The sequence below is a fragment of the Bombina bombina genome, chromosome 6, assembly GCF_027579735.1.
Source record: "Bombina bombina isolate aBomBom1 chromosome 6, aBomBom1.pri, whole genome shotgun sequence".
NCBI lineage: Eukaryota > Metazoa > Chordata > Amphibia > Anura > Bombinatoridae > Bombina > Bombina bombina.
The window spans coordinates 116,066,384-116,089,883 of record NC_069504.1 but is presented as its reverse complement, the minus strand read 5'-3'; the positions used below and the strand labels follow the sequence as shown (position 1 = coordinate 116,089,883).

The 23,500-nt window shown below is 42.9% G+C and overlaps 1 pseudogene; it reads right to left on the bottom strand.

Annotated features, from left to right (window-relative positions):
• The window catches only part of LOC128662691 (uncharacterized), a 456,713-nt pseudogene that overhangs the window by 209,912 nt on the left and 223,301 nt on the right, over positions 1-23,500 (bottom strand).

Sequence of the window (23,500 nt, the reverse complement as noted above, 5' to 3'; positions counted from 1 at the left end):
CGAAGAAGGAAGATTAGGACACAAGGAAGGAACCACAATCTCCTGATTGATGTTGCAATCTGAAATGATCTTAGGAAGAAAACCTAACCCAGTACGAAGAATAGCCTTATCAGCATGAAAAACTAGGTAAGGAGGCTCACATTGCAAGGCAGCCATTTCAGAGACTCTGTGTGCCGAAGCAATAGCCAGTAGAAAAAGAACCTTCCAAGACAGTAATTTAATGTCAACTACATGCATGGGCTCAAACGGAGCCTTCTGCAAAACTTTAAGAACAAGATTTAAGCTCCAAGGAGGAGCGATAGATCTAAACACAGGCCTGATTCTAGCCAGAGCCTGAACAAAAGACTGAACATCTGGAAGCTCAGCGAGCCTCTTGTGCAGTAAAACAGATAGGGTCGAAATCTGTCCTTTAAGGGAGCTAGTAGAAAGGCCCTTCTACAGACCATCCTGGAGAATGGAAAGAATCCTGGAAACCCTGACCTTATGCCAGGGGAATCCACGCTCTTCACACCAGAATAAGTAGGTCCTCCACACCTTATGATAGATGCAACAAGTAACCGGCTTACAAGCTTGAATGAGAGTATCAATAAATCTCTCAGAGAAACCTCTCTTGGTTAGGACTAAGCGTTTAATCTCCACGCAGTCAGCCTCAGAGAATCTTGATTTTGATGAACAAAAGGACCTTGGTTCCAGCAAATCCCTGCGACAAGGTAACTATCATGGAGGAGATGACGACATCCCCACCAGATCCGCGAACCACATCCTTTGCGGCCACGATGGAGCAATCAGTATCACTGATGCCCGCTTCTGCTTGATGGGGGCCACTACTTGAGGAAGGAGAGGTAATGGCAGAAAAAGGTATATTAGACTGAACCTACAAGGCACCACTAATGCATCTATTAGCGCCGCCTGAGGATGCTTGGATCTCGACCAATACCTGGGTAGCTTGGTATTGAGACGGGACGACATGAGATCTATCTCAGGAGTCCCTCATCTGTAGCATATCTCTGCAAACACCTCGGGATGGAGAGACCATTCCCCAGGATAAAAGGATGGTCTGCTGAGAAAATCCGCTTCTCAGTTGTCCACACCCGGAATGTGGATCACTGACAGCGAACAGTTGTGGGCCTCAGCCTACTCCAGAATTCGAGATACCTCCCTCATTGCTAGGGAGCTCCTCATTCCTCCCTGGTGGTCGATGTAAGCCACCGAGGTGATATTGTCCGATTGGAATCTGATAAACTAGGACAAACCCAGACCGGGACAAGCCTTCAGAGCATTAAAGATTGCTCGAAGTTCCAGAATGTTGATCGGAAGAGCGCTCTCCTCCCGAGACCAAATGCCCTGAGCCTTCTTGGCTCCCCATCCTGAGAGACTCGCATCTGTAGTCACAATCTCCCAGGATGGTCTTAAGAAGGATGTCCCTCGGGACAGGTGATCTAAGAGAGCGATTCTCTCGGCCCGTTGTCCAGAGAGATCTGTTGAGACAGATCCGAATGATTGCCGTTTCACTGTTTCAGCATGCACAGCTGTAACGGTCTGAGACAGAACCTGACAAAGGGAATTATGTCCATGCTGGACACCATGAGACCAATCACCTCCATACACTGCGCCACAGAGTGCCTTGAGGAGGTCCGGAGGGCAAGACATGTGAAACCAGCTTGCAGCGTCTCTGGTCTGAAAGAAATATCCTCATGACTAGTGAGTCTATTATAGTGCCCAGGAATTCTACCCTGGTGCTTGGAATAAGAGAACTCTTTTTTAAGTTTATCTTCCATCCATGGGATCAAAGAAGAGAGAGAAGAGATTCTGAATGTTCTTCCGCTAGACAAAAGGATGGTGCTTGTACCAGAATATCGTCCATGTAAGATGCTACTGGGTTCTGGCAACGGCTAAGAGAGCCCCCCGAACCTTTGTGAAAATTCTTTGGGCAGTAGCTAGGTCAAATGGAAGAGCAATAAACTGTAAGAGCTGGTCCAGGAAGGCAAACCTTATGAACTGAAAGTGTTCCCTGAGGATTGGGACATGAAGGTAAGCATCCCTCAGATCTATAGTGGTCATGAACTGTCCTTTCTGGACTAAGGGAAGGATAGACCTTATAGTCTTCATCTTGGACGAGGGGTCATTCAGAAACTTGTTTAATTCACCTCCTCCATGCACATAGAGGCAAAGAGAATGACTGGGGTTTATAGGTAGGGAAGTGATACTTAAAGTGAATGTAAATTTTTTATGTTTGTCTAATATAGTTTGGTCTAGAATCATCCGATTAAGCATACCGCTACAAGAACTTTTTAATAAAATGTTTATTTTCTTTTTTAGGTTATATTATGAATATCGCTCATTCACTTACCCGCTCCTCCCACTCACTGTTTCCTTATTTTCCTCCATATTACGTAAACAGCGGTCCCACCCGCTGTTTACGTATAGGCACTGCGCGCTCCTGTGTCTATTTTACATTGCGCATGCGTTACTCCTGTTTGCGCTAAACATAGTTGTCACATAGATAAGACAAATAAAAAAATCTAACCTATATACGGAGCCCTTTCAGATCCACTAATCCAAGCTTGACAATACAGAGGAAATGACAGGACTCCGTATAATAATCTGTTGCTACGCCATGTTTACTACTATTGCGCATGCGCGAAATGTGCACGAGCTTACAATAGATTAGCTCTGCACCGAGGACGAACGCATGCGCAATAAGGACGTATTACATCATGATAAGAGGGTGGGTCCCCCCCGTGGTTAGAGCCGTTATTGGCTATTAAGACGTCCATCAAAAAGGACAGCAACGGAGCGCGAATGCCGGGAGGAGGATGATTTAGCCGCAAATTGATAGAAAATAATGAAAATAAAGGTATCCATTTGAAATCTTTGAATTTTTGAATGACCTGTACTCTGGCATGCGCTAAAATCCTGCAGTGCTAAATTTAAAGAGACAGTACCTACATTTTAAACAGTTTTAATAAAAGTGCTCAAATCTGCCAAAATGGTTATGTTTTTTGTATGGGACTATGTTTGCAGTCTATGTAAAACGTGTACATGGTAATATTTACAGCCTGATGGCTATGAAGGTGCAAAGTACTTACCTGTCAGAAATTTTGTCTTCCATGCTCATACAGAAGACAGGTCTATCCAAGGCAGCGCAAGCACAGTGCCAAAGATCTGGTAAGGTTTTAACAAAAAACAATACACTGTAGACCAGGGGATTAGCAGGCATGCCCTTATTTCACCTTGGAGGCTGGTGGCATATTAACGCTGACTAAAACTCCTGTCTACCACTCTGTCTATGTAGGTTCTTTGAGGGGAAAATGGGTCCCCGATTGGTTAGAAAACACACATCAAATGCCAAGTAGATCTTCACTTCAGAATTCATCTCACGCCTCACAGAAGGCAAAAAAATTATGGGAAAGGGGAGGGATCAAAAACTAGGTTGGCTGATGGCTTGTGGACTCTCACCATTTCATAAAAGAAAATAATAGTAAAGAAATGTTTTATTTAGTGAAGGGATATACTGTACGTTAACTATAATAAAATATATTTAGAATCCACACATTTTAAAACATGTTGCTGAATTTTGAAGTGATAACAATTTTACTGCACTGATGTAGTGAAAGAGGCAAAAAACTAATAGTCTCTGTGGAATGCAATTTAGTCATAGTCACTCTAAACACTCTGAAATGGCAAAAAAAAACAGAATTTATGTTTACCTGATAAATTTCTTTCTCCAACGGTGTGTCCGGTCCACGGCGTCATCCTTACTTGTGGGATATTCTCTTCCCCAACAGGAAATGGCAAAGAGCCCAGCAAAGCTGGTCACATGATCCCTCCTAGGCTCCGCCTACCCCAGTCATTCGACCGACGTTAAGGAGGAATATTTGCATAGGAGAAACCATATGGTACCGTGGTGACTGTAGTTAAAGAAAATAAATTATCAGACCTGATTAAAAAACCAGGGCGGGCCGTGGACCGGACACACCGTTGGAGAAAGAAATTTATCAGGTAAACATAAATTCTGTTTTCTCCAACATAGGTGTGTCCGGTCCACGGCGTCATCCTTACTTGTGGGAACCAATACCAAAGCTTTAGGACACGGATGAAGGGAGGGAGCAAATCAGGTCACCTAAATGGAAGGCACCACGGCTTGCAAAACCTTTCTCCCAAAAATAGCCTCAGAAGAAGCAAAAGTATCAAACTTGTAAAATTTGGTAAAAGTGTGCAGTGAAGACCAAGTCGCTGCCCTACATATCTGATCAACAGAAGCCTCGTTCTTGAAGGCCCATGTGGAAGCCACAGCCCTAGTGGAATGAGCTGTGATTCTTTCGGGAGGCTGCCGTCCGGCAGTCTCGTAAGCCAATCTGATGATGCTTTTAATCCAAAAAGAGAGAGAGGTAGAAGTTGCTTTTTGACCTCTCCTTTTACCTGAATAAACAACAAACAAGGAAGATGTTTGTCTAAAATCCTTTGTAGCATCTAAATAGAATTTTAGAGCGCGAACAACATCCAAATTGTGCAACAAACGTTCCTTCTTTGAAACTGGTTTCGGACACAGAGAAGGTACGATAATCTCCTGGTTAATGTTTTTGTTAGAAACAACTTTTGGAAGAAAACCAGGTTTAGTACGTAAAACCACCTTATCTGCATGGAACACCAGATAAGGAGAAGAACACTGCAGAGCAGATAATTCTGAAACTCTTCTAGCAGAAAAAATTGCAACTAAAAACAAAACTTTCCAAGATAATAACTTAATATCAACGGAATGTAAGGGTTCAAACGGAACCCCCTGAAGAACTGAAAGAACTAAATTGAGACTCCAAGGAGGAGTCAAAGGTTTGTAAACAGGCTTGATTCTAACCAGAGCCTGAACAAAGGCTTGAACATCTGGCACAGCTGCCAGCTTTTTGTGAAGTAACACCGACAAGGCAGAAATCTGTCCCTTCAGGGAACTTGCAGATAATCCTTTTTCCAATCCTTCTTGAAGGAAGGATAGAATCCTAGGAATCTTAACCTTGTCCCAAGGGAATCCTTTAGATTCACACCAACAGATATATTTTTTCCAAATTTTGTGGTAAATCCTTCTAGTTACAGGCTTTCTGGCCTGAACAAGAGTATCGATAACAGAATCTGAGAATCCTCGCTTCGATAAAATCAAGCGTTCAATCTCCAAGCAGTCAGCTGGAGTGAATCCAGATTCGGATGTTCGAACGGACCCTGAACAAGAAGGTCTCGTCTCAAAGGTAGCTTCCAAGGTGGAGCCGATGACATATTCACCAGATCTGCATACCAAGTCCTGCGTGGCCACGCAGGAGCTATCAAGATCACCGACGCCCTCTCCTGATTGATCCTGGCTACCAGCCTGGGGATGAGAGGAAACGGCGGGAACACATAAGCTAGTTTGAAGGTCCAAGGTGCTACTAGTGCATCCACTAGAGCCGCCTTGGGATCCCTGGATCTGGACCCGTAGCAGGGAACTTTGAAGTTCTGACGAGAGGCCATTAGATCCATGTCTGGAATGCCCCACAGCTGAGTGACTTGGGCAAAGATTTCCGGATGGAGTTCCCACTCCCCCGGATGCAATGTCTGACGACTCAGAAAATCCGCTTCCCAATTTTCCACTCCTGGGATGTGGATAGCAGACAGGTGGCAGGAGTGAGACTCCGCCCATAGAATGATTTTGGTCACTTCTTCCATCGCTAGGGAACTCCTTGTTCCCCCCTGATGGTTGATGTACGCAACAGTCGTCATGTTGTCTGATTGAAACCGTATGAACTTGGTCCTCACTAGCTGAGGCCAAGCCTTGAGAGCATTGAATATCGCTCTCAGTTCCAGAATATTTATCGGTAGAAGAGATTCTTCCCGAGACCAAAGACCCTGAGCTTTCAGGGATCCCCAGACCGCGCCCCAGCCCATCAGACTGGCGTCGGTCGTGACAATGACCCACTCTGGTCTGCGGAATGTCATCCCTTGTGACAGGTTGTCCAGGGACAGCCACCAACGGAGTGAGTCTCTGGTCCTCTGATTTACTTGTATCTTTGGAGACAAGTCTGTATAGTCCCCATTCCACTGACTGAGCATGCACAGTTGCAATGGTCTTAGATGAATGCGCGCAAAAGGAACTATGTCCATTGCCGCTACCATCAACCCGATCACTTCCATGCACTGAGCTATGGAAGGAAGAGGAACGGAATGAAGTATCCGACAAGAGTCTAGAAGTTTTGTTTTTCTGGCCTCTGTTAGAAAAATCCTCATTTCTAAGGAGTCTATAATTGTTCCCAAGAAGGGAACCCTTGTTGACGGGGATAGAGAACTCTTTTCCACGTTCACTTTCCAGCCGTGAGATCTGAGAAAGGCCAGGACGATGTCCGTGTGAGCCTTTGCTTGAGGAAGGGACGACGCTTGAATCAGAATGTCGTCCAGGTAAGGTACTACTGCAATGCCCCTTGGTCTTAGCACCGCTAGAAGGGACCCTAGTACCTTTGTGAAAATCCGTGGAGCAGTGGCTAATCCGAAAGGAAGCGCCACGAACTGGTAATGCTTGTCCAGGAATGCAAACCTTAGGAACCGATGATGTTCCTTGTGGATAGGAATATGTAGATACGCATCCTTTAAATCCACCGTGGTCATGAATTGACCTTCCTGGATGGAAGGAAGAATAGTTCGAATGGTTTCCATTTTGAACGATGGAACCTTGAGAAACTTGTTTAAGATCTTGAGATCTAAGATTGGTCTGAACGTTCCCTCTTTTTTGGGAACTATGAACAGATTGGAGTAGAACCCCATCCCTTGTTCTCTTAATGGAACAGGATGAATCACTCCCATTTTTAACAGGTCTTCTACACAATGTAAGAACGCCTGTCTTTTTATGTGGTCTGAAGACAACTGAGACCTGTGGAACCTCCCCCTTGGGGGAAGTCCCTTGAATTCCAGAAGATAACCCTGGGAGACTATTTCTAGCGCCCAAGGATCCAGAACATCTCTTGCCCAAGCCTGAGCGAAGAGAGAGAGTCTGCCCCCCACCAGATCCGGTCCCGGATCGGGGGCCAATATTTCATGCTGTCTTGGTAGCAGTGGCAGGTTTCTTGGCCTGCTTTCCCTTGTTCCAGCCTTGCATTGGTCTCCAAGCTGGCTTGGCTTGAGAAGTATTACCCTCTTGCTTAGAGGACGTAGCACTTTGGGCTGGTCCGTTTTTACGAAAGGGACGAAAATTAGGTCTATTTTTTGCCTTGAAAGGCCGATCCTGAGGAAGGGCGTGGCCCTTACCCCCAGTGATATCAGAGATAATCTCTTTCAAGTCAGGGCCAAACAGCGTTTTCCCCTTGAAAGGAATGTTTAGTAGCTTGTTCTTGGAAGACGCATCAGCCGACCAAGATTTCAACCAAAGCGCTCTGCGCGCCACAATAGCAAACCCAGAATTCTTAGCCGCTAACCTAGCCAATTGCAAAGTGGCGTCTAGGGTGAAAGAATTAGCCAATTTGAGAGCATTGATTCTGTCCATAATCTCCTCATAAGGAGGAGAATCACTATCGAGCGCCTTTATCAGTTCATCAAACCAGAAACATGCGGCTGTAGTGACAGGGACAATGCATGAAATTGGTTGTAGAAGGTAACCCTGCTGAACAAACATCTTTTTAAGCAAACCTTCTAATTTTTTATCCATAGGATCTTTGAAAGCACAACTATCCTCTATGGGTATAGTGGTGCGTTTGTTTAAAGTAGAAACCGCTCCCTCGACCTTGGGGACTGTCTGCCATAAGTCCTTTCTGGGGTCGACCATAGGAAACAATTTTTTAAATATGGGGGGAGGGACGAAAGGAATACCGGGCCTTTCCCATTCTTTATTAACAATGTCCGCCACCCGCTTGGGTATAGGAAAAGCTTCTGGGAGCCCCGGCACCTCTAGGAACTTGTCCATTTTACATAGTTTCTCTGGGATGACCAACTTTTCACAATCATCCAGAGTGGATAATACCTCCTTAAGCAAAATGCGGAGATGTTCCAACTTAAATTTAAATGCAATCACATCAGGTTCAGCCTGTTGAGAAATGATCCCTGAATCAGTAATTTCTCCCTCAGACAAAACCTCCCTGGCCCCCTCAGATTGGGTTAGGGGCCCTTCAGAGATATTAATATCAGCGTCGTCATGCTCTTCAGTAACTAAAACAGAGCAGCCACGCTTACGCTGACAAGGGTTCATTTTGGCTAAAATGTTTTTGACAGAATTATCCATTACAGCCGTTAATTGTTGCATAGTAAGGAGTATTGGCGCGCTAGATGTACTAGGGGCCTCCTGAGTGGGCAAGACTCGTGTAGACGAAGGAGGGAATGATGCAGTACCATGCTTACTCTCCTCACTTGAGGAATCATCTTGGGCATCATTGTCATTATCACATAAATCACATTTATTTAAATGAATAGGAATTCTGGCTTCCCCACATTCAGAACACAGTCTATCTGGTAGTTCAGACATGTTAAACAGGCATAAACTTGATAAGAAAGTACAAAAAACGTTTTAAAATAAAACCGTTACTGTCACTTTAAATTTTAAACTGAACACACTTTATTACTGCAATTGCGAAAAAACATGAAGGAATTGTTCAAAATTCACCAAATTTTCACCACAGTGTCATAAAGCCTTAAAAGTATTGCACACCAAATTTGGAAGCTTTAACCCTTAAAATAACGGAACCGGAGCCGTTTTAAAACTTTAACCCCTTTACAGTCCCTGGTATCTGCTTTGCTGAGACCCAACCAAACCCAAAGGGGAATACGATACCAAATGACGCCTTCAGAAAGTCTTTTCTAAGTATCAGAGCTCCTCTCACATGCGACTGCATGCCATGCCTCTCAAAAACAAGTGCGCCACACCGGCGCGAAAATGAGGCTCTGCTTATGCTTTGGGAAAGCCCCTAAGAAATAAGGTGTCTAAAACAGTGCCTGCCGATATTATTATATCAAAATACCCAGATAAAATGATTCCTCAAGGCTAAATATGTGTTAATAATGAATCGATTTAGCCCAGAAAAGTCTACAGTCTTAATAAGCCCTTGTGAAGCCCTTATTCACGATCGTAATAAACATGGCTTACCGGATCCCATAGGGAAAATGACAGCTTCCAGCATTACATCGTCTTGTTAGAATGTGTCATACCTCAAGCAGCAAGAGACTGCACACTGTTCCCCCAACTGAAGTTAATTGCTCTCAACAGTCCTGTGTGGAACAGCCATGGATTTTAGTTACGGTTGCTAAAATCATTTTCCTCATACAAACAGAAATCTTCATCTCTTTTCTGTTTCTGAGTAAATAGTACATACCAGCACTATTTCAAAATAACAAACTCTTGATTGAATAATAAAAACTACAGTTAAACACTAAAAAACTCTAAGCCATCTCCGTGGAGATGTTGCCTGTACAACGGCAAAGAGAATGACTGGGGTAGGCGGAGCCTAGGAGGGATCATGTGACCAGCTTTGCTGGGCTCTTTGCCATTTCCTGTTGGGGAAGAGAATATCCCACAAGTAAGGATGACGCCGTGGACCGGACACACCTATGTTGGAGAAATGGGTGTTATGTTTTCAGAGATCTGAGAGCTAAGCTTCCACCTCTGCAAATTAATGTTAGAAGCTGAAAACAGTGTCACGAAAACTATACAATACAGCTAAACCACTTATTGATTTTTTCCTGTCTGCTAAATACCTCTTTTTTATTTGGATTGTATGTTTGTGAGCATCCAATGATTTTACAAACATGCCAGCATGTATAGTATTAAACAACAACATACTTTGCATGGATTGCAAATCTCACTAATGCACCATGAGGTTTGGACACAAACTGCAATAAAATATTACATTTGTAAAACATATTTTAAAATAATCAATTAAATTGCCAGTTTTGTATTTAGTTATTTTATTATAAATACTGGCTTAATATATATTTCTCTTTAACTCTCATAAATGTCAGCACAAAATGATTCTGCTATAACGAAACCTTAGCATGGAGCGCCTAACTTATCTTCCATCAATATTTTATGAAACCTGTAAATTTGTCTCCCAAATATGCTACAAGATATACCATTCAAGAAGACACAAAACAATAAAAACACTATTATAAAGAAAAGGGCTCATGCTACAGTTGTAAGTTAGTTTACACTTACCAAGAAATAAGACAATCAACACAACTATAATAGAAAGAAAAGCCTTGTTCCAATAGGGGGCTATTGTACTCCACAGCCGGAAACCGAATATCTTTCTCCATCTGAAAGAGACATTTGTTTAAAAAGAATTAGATAGTTATAAAGGTTACCAATATTTATGCGTTACACACCTGATCAAATTATTGTGTTCACTCTGTGTTTTCAGTGCTTTCCCACAGAGATAAGGGAACAATGTACTGTACATTTTCACTTTAATGTGCTTCCAGGGACTAGAAATTTATTTTTGCAATTGGAATATCTGTTTTGCTCATTGCAACCACCACCCATAATGAAAAATAGCAGTACGTAAGTATTGGCCTTTTGTGTGTAGAGATAAGATAAGGAAGTCTACTCCCCTTGTAAGCTCAACCTATTTGAAAGGATGCATTCATGAGAACAATATGTTGTGGCTTCGATTAGCAAAATCAACTATTTTAACAAAAACAACAAACATAAAAAAGCAATGTACCACAGATAGAATACATTGCAGCTGCTATAACAAGTCATCTCGAAAATGCTAATGGGAAACAAGCAAAATATAGTGCAGTGTTCCTTTAAATACATTTTATTGAAAATTACAAGTAAGGATTTAGTAGTATATTAACATTTTCTATAAACTACAGTAGCACTTAAAGGGAAACTGAACCCAAATGTTTTCTTTTGTGAATCAGATAGAGCATGCAATTTTTAGTAACTTTGTAATTTACTCCTATTATTAATTTGTTTTCGTTCTTTTGCTATCTTTATTTGAAAAAAAGTAATCTAAGTTTAGAAGCCATTCCATTTTTTGTTCAGCACCTGGGTAGCACTTGCTGATTGGTAGCTAAATCCAGCCACCAATCAGCAAGAGCTACCCAGGGTGCTGAATCAAAATTGGGGCAGCTCCTAAGCTTAGATTCCTACTTTTTCAAATAAGATAAGATATCAAGAGAACGAAGAAAAAATTATTATAGGAATAAATTACAAAGTTGCTTAAAACTGCATGCTCTATCTGAATCATGAAAGAAAAAATGGGTCTAGTGTCCCTTTAAAGGGACAGTAAATTCAAAATTAAAATTAATTTAAAGGGATATTCCTGCCAAAATTAAAAACCACATGGGTGCATTTCGGGATTGAAGAGAAGCAATTGTGTAACAAACATGCATTAGCAAAAATGCTTCTAATAAAAGCTATAGATGTTTCAAAAGTGTATTTAAGTATGCACCGTGCACCAGCATTTGAAACACAGCACTTGCTCAGAGAGCCTAAGGTGCTTGTACCATCTGGTAAATTGCTGATATGAGACAAGCCCCAGTGATTATCTGAGCAGCTACATTATTTAAAATGTGGGTGCAGTGACAATATCTAGCTATACTTCACGTGCAGAGAAATACGTTAACACTAAAACAGTGATAACTTTTACTAGAAGCATTTTTGCTGATATATGTATTATGCACATATCTTTCTATTCAAAGATGTAATCTATGTGCATTTAAATTTTGACTGCAGTGTCCCTTTAATTGGACAGATCGTGAAACTTTAAACAACTTTCCAATGTAATTCAATTATCAATGTTGCTTAGTTACATGTATATTAAACAGTGCTCCTTTAGTAAAAAATAATGTTAAATCAAAGTAAACATAAAAAGAAACAGATTGTGTAAAAAACATAATTTATGCTTACCTGATAAATGTATTTCTCTTGTAGTGTGTTCAGTCCACGGGTCATCCATTACTTATGGGATATATTCTCCTTCCCAACAGGAAGTTGCAAGAGGATCACCCAAGCAGAGCTGCTATATAGCTCCTCCCCTCACATGTCATATCCAGTCATTCGAACGAAACAAGACGAGAAAGGAGAAACTATAGGGTGCAGTGGTGACTGGAGTTATAATTTTAAAATTTAGAACCTGCCTTAAAAAAAGACAGGGCGGGCCGTGGACTAAACACACTACAAGAGAAATAAATTTATCAGGTAAGCATAAATTATGTTTTCTCTTGTTAAGTGTGTTCAGTCCACGGGTCATCCATTACTTATGGGATACCCATACCAAAGCTAAGTACACGGATGATGGGAGGGACAAGGCAGGAACATTAAACAGAAGGAACCACTGCCTGTAGAACCTTTCTCCCAAAACCAGCCTCCGAAGAAGCGAAAGTGTCAAATTTGTAAAATTTGGAAAAAGTATGAAGTGAAGACCAAGTTGCAGCCTTGCAAATCTGTTCAACAGAGGCCTCATTCTTAAAGGCCCAGGTGGAAGCCACAGCTCTAGTGGAATGAGCTGTAATTCTTTCAGGAGGCTGCTGTCCAGCAGTCTCATAGGCTAAACGTATTATGCTACGAAGCCAAAAAGAGAGAGAGGTAGCCGAAGCCTTTTGACCTCTCCTCTGTCCAGAGTAAACGACAAACAGAGAAGAAGTTTGTCTAATATCTTTAGTTGCCTGTAAGTAGAACTTCAGAGCACGGACCACGTCTAGATTATGCAAAAGACGTTCCTTCTTTGAAGAAGGATTAGGACATAATGATGGAACAACAATCTCTTGATTGATATTCCTGTTAGAAACAACCTTAGGTAAAAACCCAGGTTTAGTACGCAGAACTACCTTATCTGAATGAAAGATCAGATAAGGAGAATCACAATGTAAGGCAGATAACTCAGATACTCTTCGAGCCGAGGAAATAGCCATCAAAAACAAAACTTTCCAAGATAAAAGCTTAATATCAATGGAATGAAGGGGTTCAAACGGAACACCCTGAAGAACTTTAAGAACCAAGTTTAAGCTCCACGGAGGAGCAACAGCTTTAAACACAGGCTTAATTCTAGCCAAATCCTGACAAAAGGCCTGGACGTCTGGATGCTCCGCCAGACGTTTGTGTAAAAGAATAGACAGAGCTGAAATCTGTCCCTTTAGCGAACTAGCGGATAAACCCTTTTCTAAACCCTCTTGTAGAAAAGCTAATATCCTAGGAATCCTAACCTTACTCCATGAGTAACTCTTGGATTCGCACCAATATAAATATTTACGCCATATCTTATGGTAAATTTTTCTTGTCACAGGTTTCCGAGCCTGTATTAATGTATCAATAACCGAATCCGAAAACCCACGCTTTGATAGAATCAAGCGTTCAATTTCCAGGCAGTCAGCCTCAGAGAAATTAGGTTTGGATGGTTGAAAGGACCCTGAATTAGAAGGTCCTGCCTCAGAGGAAGAGACCATGGTGGACAGGACGACATGTCCACTAGGTCTGCATACCAGGTCCTGCGTGGCCACGCAGGCGCTATCAGAATTACCGATGCCCTCTCCTGTTTGATCCTGGCAATCAGCCGAGGTAGCAACGGAAAAGGTGGAAACACATAAGCTATGTTGAAAACCCAAGGGGCTGCTAATGCATCTACCAGCACCGCTCCCGGGTCCCTGGACCTGGATCCGTAACAAGGAAGCTTCGCGTTCTGGCGAGATGCCATGAGATCCAGATCCGGTTTGCCCCAACGATGAATCAGTTGAGCAAATACCTCCGGGTGAAGTTCCCACTCTCCCGGATGAAAAGTCTGACGACTTAGGAAATCCGCCTCCCAGTTCTCTACACCTGGGATGTGAATCGCTGACAGGTGGCAAGAGTGAGACTCTGCCCAGCGAATTATCTTCGAGACTTCCAACATCGCTAGGGAACTCCTGGTTCCCCCTTGATGATTGATGTAAGCCACAGTCGTGATATTGTCCGACTGAAATCTGATGAACCTCAGCTTTGTTAACTGAGGCCAAGCCAGAAGAGCATTGAATATTGCTCTTAATTCTAGAATGTTTATTAGGAGGAGTTTCTCCTCCTGAGTCCACGATCCCTGAGCCTTCAGGGAATTCCAGACTGCTCCCCAGCCTAGAAGGCTGGCATCCGTTGTTACAATCGTCCAATCTGGCCTTTGGACAGATGAACCGGTGACAACCACCAGAGAAGCGAATCTCTGGTCTCCTGGTCCAGATTTAGCAAAGGGGACAGATCTGAGTAATCCCCGTTCCATTGACTGAGCATGCATAGTTGCAGCGGTCTGAGATGCAGGCGCGCAAATGGCACTATGTCCATTGCCGCTACCATTAAGCCGATTACCTCCATGCACTGAGCTACCGACGGGCTTGGAATGGAATGAAGGACACGGCAAGCATTGAGAATCTTTGATAACCTGGACTCCGTCAGGTAAATCTTCATCTCTACAGAATCTATAAGAGTCCCTAGAAAAGGAACCCGTGTGAGTGGTAACAGAGAACTCTTTTCCACGTTCACTTTCCACCCATGCGACCTCAGAAATGCTAGAACTATCTCTGTATGAGACTTTGCATTCTGAAAACTTGACGCTTGTATCAGAATGTCGTCTAGGTACGGAGCCACCGCTATGCCTCGTGGTCTTAGTACCGCCAGAAGTGAGCCCAGAACCTTCGTAAAAATTCTCGGGGCCGTGGCTAACCCGAAGGGAAGAGCCACAAACTGGTAATGCCTGTCTAGAAAGGCAAACCTCAGGTACTGATAATGATCTTTGTGAATCGGTATATGAAGGTAAGCATCCTTTAAGTCCACCGTGGTCATATATTGACCCTCTTGGATCATGGGTAGGATGGTTCGAATGGTTTCCATCTTGAACGATGGTACCCTTAGGAATTTGTTTAAGATCTTTAAGTCCAAGATTGGTCTGAAGGTTCCCTCTTTTTTGGGAACCACAAATAGATTTGAGTAAAATCCTTGTCCCTGTTCCGATCGCGGAACTGAGTGGATCACCCCCATGATTAAGAGGTCTTGAACACATTGTAGAAATGCCTCTCTCTTTACTAGGTTTGTCGATAACCTCGAAAGATGGAACCTCCCTTGTGGAGGAGAGGATTTGAAATCCAGAAGGTATCCCTGAGATATAATCTTTAACGTCCAGGGATCCTGCACATCTCTTGCCCAAGCCTGGGCAAAGAGAGAAAGTCTGCCCCCCACTAAATCCGTCTCTGGATAGGGGGCCCTGACTTCATGCTGTCTTAGGGGCGGGAGTAGGCTTTCTGGCCTGCTTGCCCTTGTTCCATGACTGGTTGCCTTTCCAACCTTGTCTGTACCGAGCAGTAGTTCCTTCCTGTTTTGGAGCGGAAGAAGTCGATGCTGCTCCTGCCTTGAAGTTACGAAAGGCACGAAAATTAGACTGTTTGGCCCTGTCCTGAGGAAGGGCGTGGCCCTTACCTCCAGTAATGTCAGCAATAATTTCCTTCAAGCCGGGCCCGAATAAGGTCTGCCCTTTGAAAGGAATGTTAAGTAGTTTAGACTTGGAAGTTACATCCGCTGAGCAGGATTTAAGCCAGAGCGCTCTGCGCGCCTGTATGGCGAATCCGGAATTTTTAGCCGTAAGTTTGGTTAGATGTACTACGGCATCTGAAACAAACGCATTAGCTTGCTTAAGGGTTCTAACTTTGCTCAAGGCCTCATCCAACGGCTCTGTGCGAATCGCCTCTTCCAGAGACTCAAACCAGAATGCCGCTGCAGCCGTGACAGGCGCAATGCATGCAAGAGGCTGCAATATAAAACCCTGTTGAACAAACATTTTCTTAAGATAACCATCTAATTTTTTATCCATTGGATCTGAGAAAGCACAGCTATCCTCCACCGGGATAGTGGTACGCTTGGCTAACATAGAAACTGCTCCCTCCACCTTAGGGACCGTCTGCCATAAGTCTCGTGTGGTGGCGTCTATAGGGAACATTTTTCTAAATATCGGGGGAGGGGAAAAAGGCACACCGGGTCTATCCCACTCCTTACTGATAATTTCTGTAAGTCTTTTTGGTATAGGAAAAACGTCAGTACACACCGGTACCGCATAGTATCTATCCAACCTACACAATTTCTCTGGAATTGCCACCGTGTCGCAATCATTCAGAGCCGCTAATACCTCCCCTAGTAACACACGGAGGTTCTCAAGCTTAAATTTAAAATTTGAAATTTCTGAATCCGGTCTCCCCGAATCAGAACCGTCACCGACAGAATGAAGCTCACCGTCCTCATGTTCTGCAAGTTGTGACGCAGTATCAGACATGGCTCTCGTGTCATCAGCGCGCTCTGTCCTTAACCCAGAGCTATCGCGTTTGCCCCTTAATTCGGGCATATTATATAATACTTCTTTCATAACATTAGCCATATCATGTAAAGTGATTTGTAAGGGCCTAGATGTACTAGGTGTCTCAATCCTACGCATCTCCCGAGCGGGAGACGCAGGTACTGACACGTGAGGAGAGTTAGGCAGCATAACTTCCCCCTCGTTGTCTGGTGATAGTTTCTTTATCGGTACAGATTGACTTTTATTCAAAGCAATATCAATACAATTGGTACACATCGTTCTATTGGGCTCCATATTGGCTTTTGAACATGAACAAACAGTTTCCTCTGAATCAGACATGTTTAAAACAGACTTGGCAATGAAACTAACAAGCTTGGAAATCACTTTCAATAAGTTTTACAAGCAATATAAAAAACGCTGCAGCGCTTCAAAAATACAGATATAATTAAACAATTCTTAACAAGAAGTGTACTATTAGCAGAGGATTGCACCCATTAGCAAAAGGATGATTAACCCCTCGATACCCAAAACGGATAAAACAGATATCAATTAAGATTTAACGCTTTTAATCACAGTCAGCAGACTGTCACAGATCTGCTGTGACTGATTACCTCCCTCACAAATGAAATTTGCAGACCCCTGAGCTCTCTAGAGACGTCCTGGATCAAAGAGGAAGAAGCAGAAAGACTGTGCAATAATTTTAACTGCACAACAAGGCGCTGAAAACAAGGGCCCTCCCACTCCAATCACAACAGTGGGAGCCCTGATATAACGGTTTCCATGCAGAAAAAACATAATTTATGCTTACCTGAAAAATTTATTTCTCTTGTAGTGTAGTCAGTCCACGGGTCATCCATTACTTATGGAATATATCTCTTCCTAACAGGAAGCTGCAAGAGGATCACCCAAGCAGAGCTGCTATATAGCTCCTCCCCTCACATGTCATATTCAGTCATTCGACCAAAGCAGACGAGAAAGGAGAAACCATAGGGTGCAGTGGTGACTGGAGTTTAATTAAAATTTAGATCTGCCTTAAAGACAGGGCGGGCCGTGGACTGACTACACTACAAGAGAAATAAATTTATCAGGTAAGCATAAATTATGTTTTCTCTTGTTAAGTGTAGTCAGTCCACGGGTCATCCATTACTTATGGAATACCAATACCAAAGCTAAAGTACACGGATGAAGGGAGGGACAAGGCAGGAACATTAAACAGAAGGAACCACTGCCTGAAGTACCTTTCTCCCAAAAATAGTCTCCGAAGAAGCAAAAGTGTCAAATTTGTAAAATTTTGAAAAGGTGTGAAACGAAGACCAAGTCGCAGCCTTGCAAATCTGTTCAACAGAGGCCTCATTTTTAAAGGCCCAGGTGGAAGCCACAGCTCTAGTAGAATGAGCTGTAATCCTTTCAGGAGGCTGCTGTCCAGCAGTTTCATAGGCTAAACGTATTATGCTACGAAGCCAAAAAGAGAGAGAGGTAGCCGAAGCCTTTTGACCTCTTCTCTGTCCAGAGTAAACGACAAACAGGGAAGAAGTTTGACGAAAATCTTTAGTTGCCTGCAAATAGAACTTCAGGGCACGGACTATGTCCAGATTATGCAAAAGTCGTTCCTTCTTTGAACAAGGGTTAGGACACAGTGATGGAACAACAATCTCTTGATTGATATTCCTGTTAGTAACTACCTTAGGTAAGAACCCAGGTTTAGTACGCAGAACTACCTTGTCTGAATGAAAAATCAGATAAGGAGAATCACAATGTAAGGCAGATAACTCAGAGACTCTTCGAGCCGAGGAAATAGCCATCAAAAACAAAACCTTCCAAGATAACAGCTTGATATCAATGGAATGAAGGGGCTCAAATGGAACGCCTTGAAGAACATTAAGAACTAAGTTTAAGCTCCACGGCGGAGCAACAGTCTTAAACACAGGCTTAATCCTAGTTAAAGCCTGAACGTCTGGAACTTCAGCCAGACGATTGTGTAGAAGAATAGATAGAGCAGAAATCTGTCCCTTTAACGAACTAGCAGATAAGCCCTTTTCTAAACCCTCTTGTAGAAAGGACAATATCCTAGGAATCCTAACCTTACTCCATGAGAAACTCTTGGATTCGCACCAATATAAATATTTACGCCATATCTTATGGTAAATTTTTCTGGTAACAGGCTTCCTAGCCTGTATTAAGGTATCAATAACCGACTCAGAGAAGCCACGCTTTGATAGAATCAAGCGTTCAATCTCCATGCAGTCAGCCTCAGAGAAATTAGATTTGGATGGTTGAAAGGACCCTGAATTAGAAGGTCCTGTCTCAGAGGCAGAGACCACGGTGGACAGGACGACATGTCCACTAGGTCTGCATACCAGGTCCTGCGTGGCCACGCAGGTGCTATCAGAATCACCGAAGCTCTCTCCTGTTTGATCTTGGCAATCAAACGAGGAAGCATCGGGAACGGTGGAAACACATAAGCCATGTTGAAGACACAAGGGGCTGTCAGAGCATCTATCAGCACCGCTCCTGGGTCCCTGGACCTGGATTCGTAACAAGGAAGCTTGGCGTTCTGACGAGACGCCATGAGATCCAGATCTGGTTTGCCCCAACGATGAATCAGTTGAGCAAAGACCTCCGGATGAAGTTCCCACTCCCCCGGATGAAAAGTCTGGCGACTTAGAAAATCCGCCTCCCAGTTCTCCACGCCTGGGATGTAAATCGCTGACAGGTGGCAAGAGTGAGACTCTGCCCAGCGAATTATCTTTGAGACTTCCAACATCACTAGGGAACTTCTGGTTCCCCCTTGATGGTTGATGTAAGCCACAGTCGTGATGTTGTCCGACTGAAATCTGATGAACCTCAGAGTTGCTAACTGAGGCCAAGCTAGGAGAGCATTGAATATTGCTCTTAATTCCAGAATATTTATTGGGAGGAGTTTCTCCTCCTGAGTCCATAATCCTTGAGCTTTCAGGGAGTTCCAGACTGCGCCCCAGCCTAGAAGGCTGGCGTCTGTTGTTACAATCGTCCAATCTGGCCTTGCGAAAGGTCATCCCCTTGGACAGATGTGGCCGAGAAAGCCACCATAGAAGAGAATCTCTGGTCTCTTGATCCAGATTTAGTAGGGGGCACAAATCTGAGTAATCCCTGTTCCACTGACTTAGCATGCACAATTGCAGCGGTCTGAGATGCAGGCGCGCAAATGGTACTATGTCCATTGCCGCTACCATTAAGCCGATTACTTCCATGCACTGAGCTACTGACGAGTGTGGAATGGAATGAAGGACACGGCAAGCATTTAGAAGTTTTAATAACCTGGCCTCTGCCAGGTAAATTTTCATCTCTACAGAATCTATAAGAGTCCCTAGAAAGGGAACTCTTGTAAGTGGTAATAGAGAACTCTTTTCCACGTTCACCTTCCACCCATGCGACCTCAGAAATGCCAGAACTATCTCTGTATGAGACTTGGCAGTTTGAAAACTTGACGCTTGTATCAGAATGTTGTCTAGGTATGGAGTCACCGCTATGCCTCGCGGTCTTAGTACCGCCAGAAGTGAGCCCAGAACTTTTGTAAAGATTCTTGGAACCGTAGCTAATCCGAAGGGAAGAGCTACAAACTGGTAATGCCTGTCTGGAATTGCAACCGTGTTACAATCATTCAGAGCCGCTAATACCTCCCCTAGCAATATGCGGAGGTTCTCAAGCTTAAATTTAAAATTAGAAATCTCTGAATCCAGTCTCCCTGGATCAGATCCGTCACCCACAGAATGAAGCTCTCCATCTTCACGTTCTGCAAACTGTGACGCAGTATCTGACATGGCTCTCACCTCATCCGCGCGCTCTATCGTTAACCCAGAGCTATCGCGCTTGCCTCTTAATTCTGGCAATTTAGATAATACTTCTGTCATAACAGTAGCCATGTCTTGCAAAGTGATTTGTAAGGGCCTCCCTGATGTACTTGGCGCCACAAAATCACGCACCTCCTGAGCGGGAGGCGAAGGTACTGACACGTGAGGAGAGTTAGTCGGCATAACTTCCCCCTCGTTGTCTGGTGATAATTTCTTTACATGTAAAGATTGACTTTTATTTAAAGTAGCATCAATGCAATTAGTACACAAATTTCTATTGGGCTCCACATTGGCCTTTAAACATAGTGAACAAAGAGATTCATCTGTGTCAGACATGTTTAAACAGACTAGCAATGAGACTAGCAAGCTTGGAAATACTTTTCTAAATAAATTTACAAGCAATATAAAAAACGCTACTGTCCCTTTAAGAAGCACAAAAAGCTGTCACAGTTGAAATAACAATGAACCAAAATAGTTATAGCAACCAATTTTTCACAGTAAATGTATTAAGTTAGCAAAGGATTGCACCCACCAGCAAATGGATGATTAACCCCTTAATACCCAAAAACGGATAACAATTTAATAATTAACGTTTTTCTCACAGTCAAAACACACTGTCACAGGTCTGCTGTGACTGATTACCTCCCTCAAAATGAATTTTGAAGACCCCTGAGCTCTCTAGAGACGATCTGGATCATGGAGGATGAAGTAGACAGATTGTGACTGAATTTTTACTGCGCAAAAAAGCGCTAAAATAGGCCCCTCCCACTCATATTACAACAGTGGGGAAGCTCAGAAAACTGTTTCTATGCAGAAAACAAAGATGGCCATGTGGTAAAAATCATGCCCCAATAAGTTTTATCACCAAGTACCTCACAAAAAACGATTAACATGCCAGTAAACGTTTTAAACATACATTTGAAAAGTTATGAATTGTTATTAATAAGCCTGCTACCAGTCGCTTTAACTGCAGTTAAGGCTCATACATTATTTCAGTATTAACAGTATTTTCAGAGTCAATTCCATTCCTTAGAAAAATACATTCAGTGTACACACACTCATCAGCCTAATACCAGTCGCTATCACTGCATTTAAGGCTGAACTTACTTTACATTGGTATCAGCAGTATTTTCTCAGTCAATTCCATTCCTCAGAAAAATAATTACTGCACATACCTCATTTGCAGGGGGGCCCTGCATGCTATTCCCCTTCTCTGAAGTTACCTCACTCCTCAGATGAGAACAGCCAGTGGATCTTAGTTACGTCTGCTAAGATCATAGAAAACGCAGGCAGATTCTTCTTCTAATGCTGCCTGAGAATAAACAGCACACTCCGGTGCCATTTAAAATAACAAACTTTTGATTGTAGAAATAAACTAAGTTAAAAAACACCACAGACCTCTCACAGCGACCTATCTTTAGTTAGGCTGCAAGAGAATGACTGAATATGACATGTGAGGGGAGGAGCTATATAGCAGCTCTGCTTGGGTGATCCTCTTGCAGCTTCCTGTTAGGAAGAGATATATTCCATAAGTAATGGATGACCCGTGGACTGACTACACTTAACAAGAGAAATATGTTAGCCATGTGGAAAAAATCATGCCCAAAGCGATTTATCACCAAAGTACCTCACAAAAAACGAATAACATGCCAGTAAACGTTTTATTAAAAAACAACATTTTTCAATGTCATGCAAAGCTATCACTAAGCCTGCTACCAGTCGCTACCACTGCAGAGAAGGCTTAAGTATTATTTCAGTGTTAACAGTATTTTCTCAGTCAAATTCTAGTCCCTAGAATATAACTCGACTGCGCATACATTTATCAGCCTGATACCAGTTGCTACTACTGCATTTAAGGCTGTACTTACATCATACGGTAAAAGCAGTATTTTCTTAGTCAATTCCATTCCCAGAAAATAAAGTACCGCACATACCTCATTTGCGGAGGACCCCGCATGCTATTCCCAGTCTGAAGTTACCCCACTCCTCAGAATGTCGAGAACAGCCAGTGGATCTTAGTTACGCCTGCTAAGATCATAGATAAAAAACCCAGGCAGTTTCTTCTTCCAAATACTGCCTGAGATAGAAAAACAGCACACTCCGGTGCCATTTAAAATAACAAACTTTTGATTGAAGAATAGTTAATAGTTAAGTAAAAACTCCAGCTCCTCTCGCGACCTCCTTCTTTGTTAAGGGTTGCAAGAGAATGACTGGATATGACATGTGAGGGGAGGAGCTATATAGCAGCTCTGCTTGGGTGATCCTCTTGCAACTTCCTGTTGGGAAGGAGAATATATCTCATAAGTAATGGATGACCCGTGGACTGAACACACTTAACAAGAGAAATCAGCAAACAATTTACTTGTCTTCATGCAAAATGAGCACTTCAAAATTCTCAGCGTAGTCACGGCCTGCAGCTGGATAAGGGAGCTGACATTTTGGCAACTTAGGTTGCATTCTGCCTGTCCTGAGCAAATCTGACTCCCATGGGCGCCAAGCCGGATTTACTGCACGGCTATTGGCTAAGAGGTGAAAACGTCACCTCTTAGCCAAAAATTATTTTAGCCGTTGGCTGCTGTAGGAGCTAAAAAAGGCAACCAATTGAATCAAATAAAGGCACTTTCTACATGACGTATCTTATACTTCATGAATGAAAGTGCCCTTTATTTGTTTCAATAGTAAATCCTAGCATTTGTACAACGCTAGGATTTACTTTCACTTTAATAAAGAAACAGCTATCTCACTCTAGAAATTTTATTACATCAGGCTATAAAATGCCTTCCCGAAAAGGACCCAGCCTCCTTGTAGGGCTGTGACATGTAGTAATGGACACTGCACAAATGAAGTTTAAAAAAATAAATAAAAGGTAAAAACAGAATTTATGCTTACCTGATAAATTACTTTCTCCAACGGTGTGTCCGGTCCACGGCGTCATCCATAACTTGTGGGAATATTCTCCTCCCCAACAGGAAATGGCAAAGAGCACAGCAAAAGCTGTCCATATAGTCCCTCCTAGGCTCCGCCCACCCCAGTCATTCGACCGACGGACAGGAGAAAAAAAGGAGAAACCATAGGGTGCCGTGGTGACTGTAGTTAAAGAAAGAAATGTATCAAACCTGATTAAAAAACATAATTTATGCTTACCTGATAAATTTATTTCTCTTGTAGTGTAGTCAGTCCACGGGTCATCCATTACTTATGGAATATATCTCTTCCTAACAGGAAGCTGCAAGAGGATCACCCAAGCAGAGCTGCTATATAGCTCCTCCCCTCACATGTCATATTCAGTCATTCGACCAAAGCAGACGAGAAAGGAGAAACCATAGGGTGCAGTGGTGACTGGAGTTTAATTAAAATTTAGATCTGCCTTAAAGACAGGGCGGGCCGTGGACTGACTACACTACAAGAGAAATAAATTTATCAGGT